The sequence below is a fragment of the Ammospiza caudacuta genome, chromosome 10 (genome assembly GCF_027887145.1).
Source record: "Ammospiza caudacuta isolate bAmmCau1 chromosome 10, bAmmCau1.pri, whole genome shotgun sequence".
NCBI lineage: Eukaryota > Metazoa > Chordata > Aves > Passeriformes > Passerellidae > Ammospiza > Ammospiza caudacuta.
The window spans coordinates 17,939,170-17,946,133 of record NC_080602.1 but is presented as its reverse complement, the minus strand read 5'-3'; positions in this window follow the sequence as shown (position 1 = coordinate 17,946,133).

The window sequence follows — 6,964 nt, the reverse complement described above, 5'->3', positions numbered from 1 at the left end:
GTTATTTTTAAAAGAAAATAGGTATTACTCAATCTCATCACATTTGTGAAGGACAATGTGGAGATTCTAAGTCTGATCCCCTTAGTATGTGTGCTGTTGATTTTTCTTTTTATTCCCCTTGAAATAGTGAAACATAAATACTAAAGAGCTGACATTTAGCAGTGTTGCTAACTAACTTTTAGCTTCAATATGCCAAACTATTATCAGTCTAGGTATGTTGGTGGGTATTTGGCATTTCTCAGGGATATTCTTGGTTTTCATTTTGCTACTTTAAGAATAGAGATTTTCCATGCAGCTCGGTGAGTACAGAGATGCAGACCCTGATTGTTCTCTCTCTTTGCCTAATCTGTGGTCTTTTTGAGCAGATTCAGTGTACACAAAATGACACTGTGTGTATGGAGTGGAGACCCACTGCAGTGACCTTGCTGGTAATGGAATCTGTTCTGTCCCAAATGTTTGAATGCACTGCAATCTCTTCAGAGCTGCTGTTCCCTGCCACAGTATAGCTACATGCCTTTTGTGGCCTAAGATTTTGGGATCACCAGATCATTTTAAAATAAATAAAGTGTTGACCACAGCAAATTTTATTCCTGTAGCAGATTGGAGCTGACAGAAAAATTTTCTTGCAGGTCTCAGAAATGTAGTAAAAAGGGTGAAATTTTCCATAAATGCAAGTATTCCAGTTTAAAGCAGAGAGTAGTGGGTGATGGTACACAAGCAGTGCCACACACAGGCATTGTAACAGTAAAAGGAAAAATCTGTATGTAGAGTAATTAACAACACCTCAAAAATAATGAAAAAGTCTAATAAATTACAAATGTTCATCACATACATGAAAGGCAGCGTGGTAAACTCAATGTTCTAGGGCAGGATTTAAATTGGTAACAGGGTATAATTAAATAGGATAAAATTAACTTCAATCTAAGGAATAGTTATGTCCCTTAGAAAATTATTTTGTTCTGCAGTTGTCAAAGCAAGTGATTTTTTTTACTAGTGTTTACACCATAAAACTTAATGTGTACCATGAGTAGCGTGATACTGAATCTTGGGTGAGAATTTCTTCTTCACTCATGTATTTTTTTACCAATAGGTGTTTTTAATTTATCCACTTACTTAAAATAATAGTAAAATTTAAATTTTTAAGCAATTTTTTTTTTTCTTTTGTAAAATTTGTATATAACATTTTACTAAAGCACCTTGTATTTTGCTTCCTTATAATGCTGTGATGTGTAATGTAGTTTTTACTTTGAAAATTCCAGTAATACCTGGTGATGTGAAGTTGAACATAACAACAGTGCACAGTCCTTGGGACCCTTACCTACACATCCAGAGATTTTATATTGGATAGAGATCTTGCAGGGTTCTTCCTCCCATGGGGACAAGGATTGTCACAGCTCTGTCAAGGTTTTCCTTCCCATGGGGACAGTGTTTGAGTATTTGTTTGAGTAGATTTCCTGTCTGTGCCATTTCCCACCACCCTTGCTGTGGGAAGGAACAAGTCCTCTCTTCTAAAGGAGGGGGAAAAAGAGAACTGTCCATAAACTTAAAATCACTGAAAATAAAAGTCTTCTTGACTTTGTGTGTTGTACCTGATGTAACCTTTTCCATCCCAGCCATGTCTGCTGGGGAGGCATTTTGGCATTCTGGGATTTTTTTCAAGAAGGAAATGGGAATACTGCAATACATCTTGTCATGTCCATCTAGCTCCCTTGTTTTATGTTTTTCTTCTGAAGGATTAATTGTTGTAGGACTGTTCCATGTAGTGAAGGACTGTCAGTCAGAACAGTGGGGGCTAGCAATGCTTTTAGACAGAAAAAGGGTCGGTCTACCTCTAAGAAATGGTTGTATGTTTTGGCATCCTTCAGGTCTTACTGATGTGTACAGTGCCTTAGCATCTGTGCTCTAGGCACATAAGGAAGATTTATATAATCCCTAAGGGATTCTACCCCTTTTCTGAGTTCTCTCAATTCTTAACCTGGAAGATGAAGATTTTCTCTGGGGAAATACTGAGGAGTTCTGTTGTCAGACAACTGCAGTAGAAATAAATCATCAACAGTTGCTATAGCCCTCCTGTAGTCCCTGGTAGATCTGGTTCTGATGTCATTTCTGTCTCCTCAGGAAAAGTGAACAAGCACTTGAAGAAGAGGGTGAATGATTTTTTTTCCCAAGAAATACCATTGCACTGCAGGTTGTTTGAGACATGGTAAGCAGCCTCACTGCATTCTCAGTCTTGGGTCCAATCATTAAATTCTTGCAATTGTTGTTAATTGTCAGACCCACACTTGTCACAACTTCTTGGGTGATTTTATACACCTCTTGCTGCTGCTGGTACAAGACAAACTGGCATTTTAGCTAGTTACCATAACACTGTTTGCAAAAGAACATTTTAATGGCTGTTGTAATCTTATGTAAGATTAAAACAGTGATTAAGCTGTGTATATATAAACCCTTCTTTTGAGTCGCTGGCAGCTTATGCATTAATACTGAACAACAGGCAAATCTGGGAGGATGTGGGTGCTATGTCTGCATTTTAGATTTTTACTATTATTTTTAGTCAGACACACTTTGAAGGAATGTATTTGTGCATCTCAAAGTCCTATTCTAATGGATTGGATCTGAAACCAATTTATTTTCATTTTCCTTTTAAAAAGGCCTGAAAATATATTTAACAACAACAAACCCCAGAAAAATGGCTAGGCAGCTGAAATGCACCTAGCAAAATAAGAGAATGAAGTTATTTGAATATTAGTCTGTAAATAAACTCTGATTTTGTAATTATTCAGGAGTTGACAGCTGTAAAACATTGTCTGTAATTGAAGATTGTATTTTCATATTTTTTTCTTTGAGAGGTAGTGAATTAATTTGAGTAGGAACTGTGTATGTATGGAGTAGAGTAAAATGACATCACTTGGGACAGTACCCCTTGCTTTCTCAAAAATACAGCCTAAATACAGAACTAAATTTCTTTCTATAGATGGTAATATGGAATTTAAATATAAAAGTGTAGCTGTTACTTTATTATTTTCAAAGTGCTAAAAATGTATTTTAGAACCAGGTTAGTGAACTAGGTAAACTACATTACAAGATAGTCAACTATTTAAATGTTAATTAAGATATTAAGAAAGGATTATCACCATCTGAAATGCCTCTGTGTGGTAAGATAGGTTGCAAACTATCTGTGATAGAATAATTGCATATGTAGTGCTAAATTTTAGATGTAATAGTGCAAGCATTACAGCAAGGGTGAAGGCTGATCCTTCCCTGGCCGTGTTAGGAGGAGCTGCATGGCAGTTCTGCCCTGGCTGGCTCTGCTGCCTGTCCCTGCAGCTGCTCTCGGTGGCAGAGCTGGGCTCTCTCTGCCTGCTGCCAGGCAGTAATCGCTGTTGAACCGTGATTCTCAGCTTCCTGGAGCAGCTCCCAGCTCACCTTCCCACTTTGGTTCAGGTTCCCTGCTGGGGCTGCCTGCAGGACACCACCTGTCCCATGCCACGTACAGCTTTATGTGCCAAGATACACTTGCACTGTGGACTTGTCTTTTTCAGTAATTATGCTGAAGATTTTAGTCCTGGGCCAGTAAAACTGTGTCATTTTGGAGTCTGCTTTGTTCCTGCTGCCTTTTCCACTTGCTCACCGTGGCAGCCTCCAGCCCCACTGGTGCTGCTGCAGTCCCTGCTCAGGTGCTGCTGCTGCTGCTGCTGCTGCTGCCGTGGAGCTCGGTGTGAGCCTGCCTGGACGTCAGGGGGAGGCTGTTACTGAGCAACCCTCATTCATGCTTCCATCCAGTGCCACTAAGCCTATACAAATGTTCAAGCTTTCCATTTGAGAAGCTGCCTTGAATTCAGTGAGATGTGTGTAATCAAATCCTTGTGTTTCACAGGACTTTGTACCCACTAGATGTAAACAGAGCCCATATAAGTAAGGGTGTGAGTAGCCACACGTGTGCTCTTAGATTTTCTTGTAATCCTATGATTTGAATTCTGAATACAGTCATTACCAAGTGCCTTTCCATTTTACTGACATATTTTGGTTTAGTCTCCCATTTTTTATTTTTGTGTCAACCTAGATTTTATTTGGTTTGTTTCCTCCATTGTGTTCAAGAAGAATATCTCCACTACCCAGTAGATAAAGTCAAAAACTTAGTAGCAAAATTGCAGTCAGCACATGCTGAGTTCAACCATCGTTTTTGCTTATGAGCTATTCACTTACTCCATGTTGGAGCAAAGAAGTAGCAATAATTGTTTACAAACTGCCAGATTTGAGAACTGGACCCTTACAATTGAGTATGAAAAATCAGCTGCCAAGGATGTTCAAATTCAGCCATGTGCAGCTACCAAGTGTTTTAAAATTCAACAGGGTTTGTAGAATTTTTTGATGGCTTCCTTAAGAATTTTGACACTGTCAAGTTCTCTTACACAACACTTGATCAAGATGATGTTGTAACCAAATACCCTGGCATATTTGTGATAGCTGTCGATAGAGGAGCTAACATAACTGGTTCTGAGTGCTTTGGTTTGTTTTTCTTTTTGGTGATAACACATTTAAATTTTACAGGAGACTTGAGTTTTTTCATCTGAGTGACTACTCAGGTCAGCCACCATGACTTTCTGTATTCTGTATATTGTATAGATTTATGTAGATCTGATGTCTATTTAATCACTGCCCAATTTAGATCTTAGATATTCCTGTTATTTGAGTGTACATAACAGCCCTTTCAAGTGTGACCTTTCTGTTGGTATGTATCTTGGGAACAAAAGAAGAATTTCATAACGGACAGCCTTGCCATAATGAGTCATTCTTTTTTAAAAACACAGCAACTATCTTAAGCAAATGTCATAATATATATTCCATGGTCAGCATCAATTTGAACAAATTAAGCTGCATTCCACACTGAAACACTGGTGTGATAATACAAGAACACGATTGTTCTTGTTTCAGTGGGATTTTTTCACTGTTTTCTGTCCAGTCAGGCAAGTTCTCCCACATTGGAGATGAAAAGTGATCGAGTTTGAAATAAATCTACCTAATTTCACACAAATAAGTAAAACACATTCAACTACTAGGAATTTTTCTCAACTACTACATTTTTCTCAGTAGAAATTTGTTGTTTAAGTGAGATGAAGTTTAGGTAGCTTATGTTTCATAATTATTTATCTGTAGATTTCCATCTCATATTTAGGTTCATCAGATACTGATGAAATGCTGTTCCATTGCATCAGTTGAAAGCTCTGTGTACAACCAGCTTAATACCTAGTTTTACTTTCATGACTTGTGTTGAAATAACAAATCTCATTGTGTAAAAGCCCCTAGGAACACAACCTCATAACCTCAAATTAGTCTGTCTTACCACCTTGAAATGGCTTCCCAGCATTATAAACACTTATGTGAGTTCTGCTGACCATTTAATCTTGTCAAGAAAAGTGCTGGGTTACAGAAGTGCATATAAAGCATACAACTGCTGCAGCTTTTCCAGTTCAGATGAGGTTTCTGATGAGTTAGGACACTGCAGCAGTCTCTCCTGTTCTCTCCACTGGTAGTAAAACACTGTACTCACTGAAGTTAGTAGAAACCTGTAAGTTCAATTTAATTGGGGTTACAACCTGGCCCACTCCCTTTCCCATATGCTCAGTGGGACCTATGAATTTGTGTACTGTGACCTCATGAAAACTTAAATCACAGAACATACGCAATGTTGCAGACATCTAGGCAAAAGTTACACTTAGATGGTGATCCTGCTGCTGTGGATGGAATAGCACAGAAGGCCGTGACAGTCTGCACAATTCTCTGTTCATCTCATCTGTTCACAAGATGAGATCTTGCTGTGCCATGCAATAGCCCTCTTCATAATCCCATATGGTACATATGACGTTATAATGGTGAAAAGCAACTCCAAAGAAAGTACAAAGAGATTACGTTGGTTTATCCAATAAATAAAATTTTATAGGAAAAATTATGTGGAATCATAAATCTGGAAAGATTAATTATAAAGGTTCAATCTAGGAAGCTATAGCAAGATTGGTCTGTCAAGATGTTCTTGATAGCTTCTTCTGCTGTCAAATTCAGATACAGGCATTCTTGCTTCTTTAAAAAGCAAGCCATTTATTCCTCAAAAGAATATCAAGCAGGAACCTGACTCATGTATTAATAGGTAATACTTTTATAATGTATTTCACCCAGAAGCGTTCAAGAGTCTGATCTGGGATATCCTTTGTGTATTTCTTTTACAAAGGTACTTAGTCTATTTCTGCTTTTTCTTCCCCTTGCCATGAATCAACCAAGTTGTAAATAAATCATGCCTCATTTCCACTAAACCCAAGGCAGCAGACCTATTGGCGTAATGAAATGCGGAGACATTCCCTGCAGAACACACTACGGGATCGTGTGTTGTTATGGGATCATGTGCAGCACAGGCTCCTACATGCGTTTCCTATTCTCCAGGCTCGGGTGAACACGGTCTCACGGATTTCGCTGGCGTTACTCATCATTCACCACATGTAAAAGCAGGGCAGCAAAATAAAGGAACGTCACACAAGCCTCACGTCTCAGAATCCCCGCTCTGCTGCCGCCCCAGTCCCTGCACACACGGGACCCGCTCCACAGCCCAGCCCTGCGCTCCAGACGCTGCTGGGACATTTTTAGATTTCTGCCTCTAAATAAATCACAGGGTTTTTTGTTTTTTGTTTTTTTTTTCCTCTCGGTGTTCCAGATAATTTCAAGGACACCGTCGGCCAGAGCCTCCCCCGGCGCCGCCCGCGAGCAGACGGGCCTGCCGCGCACCTGCCGCCCTCGCTGGCCGCAGGCGAAGCGGCCCCGGGCGGGGGGAACAGCGCTCCCCGCGCTTATTCCCGCGGCTTTCCCCCACGCTGCTGTCACGGCCTCGCTTGTTTTCGGGCAGCGGAACGCAGGAGGGGAACGCCCGCCGTGGCGGGAGCGAAGGCGTTCCCGTCCTGAGCCCGCCCGGCTTCCG